Raw genomic sequence first — 969 nt, 5'->3', positions numbered from 1 at the left:
GTTTGCAGAGCAATAAAGGAGAGCTCTGAGAAATAACTTGTCAAGTCCATTCAGTTTGCAAGTGGTAGAATCAAGGCTTAATTTTGCTTACCCTGTTTTTGCTACATTTCGTTCCAGTGTTTACTAAACACTAGACAGAAGGATGTTGGGACAGAAGAATACAGAGGGATTATATTTTGAGTCACTTTATCAGGTATGAGACTCTACTTTTTTTCTCTTATTTTTTCTGTGATTTCTGTGAGAAGGTTAATAATGAGAAAAATAAATGGAAAATTCAAGGAAGTTGAAGAGACGTGTTTCTCCCCTCTTCTAAGACTGTGGATTTTTGCTGTTGTTGTTTATTTTGTGGGGAGTGATTGCAGGTTTAGGATGATGAATCAGGAAGAGCACAGAGTCCAGGTCATATCGTATGGGAGAAGAGTTATTGTAGATTCTCAGATGTGTGAGGTGGTGTAGGTGCCACAATCCCAGAAAAGAGAGAGAGGCCAGATCCCAGCCAGTCGTGTGTTCACCTACTGCAGAGAGCTTGGGAGAACAGAAAGAACCCACTACTGGATTTCTTCTGTCCCCGGCAGAGAGGAGAAGGACTGTGTGGGTGACTCTCAGCATCCATAGATAATGTGATCACTGGGAAGTTTTTCACTGTTTCTTTTGAAGCATAGTATTAGGACTGCTTTCAATGCTTGGGTACAGAGTGAATAAGGAAGAGGACACTGCTTGTTCAAGCTACGAGACATTTCTAGGTATACCATATGTGCAAGCAATGTGAGAAATCTCTAGAAGTAATAATACTTTTACAGGCCAAAGGAAGACATCAAGGTCACTTTTTTTCTTTTCCCACTTATCATTTATGAGTAAGGAGCTTTCTCTCACTTTATGGCATTTCCTCCCCCCTTTTCTTCCTCCCTCTCTCTACCTCTCCCTTCCTTCCTACCTTTCTTCCTCCTCCTTCCCTCCTCCCTTCTGTAA

The sequence above is a fragment of the Cervus elaphus genome, chromosome 31, assembly GCF_910594005.1.
Source record: "Cervus elaphus chromosome 31, mCerEla1.1, whole genome shotgun sequence".
NCBI classification, from domain to species: domain Eukaryota; kingdom Metazoa; phylum Chordata; class Mammalia; order Artiodactyla; family Cervidae; genus Cervus; species Cervus elaphus.
Note: the sequence above shows the minus strand (reverse complement) of the source record.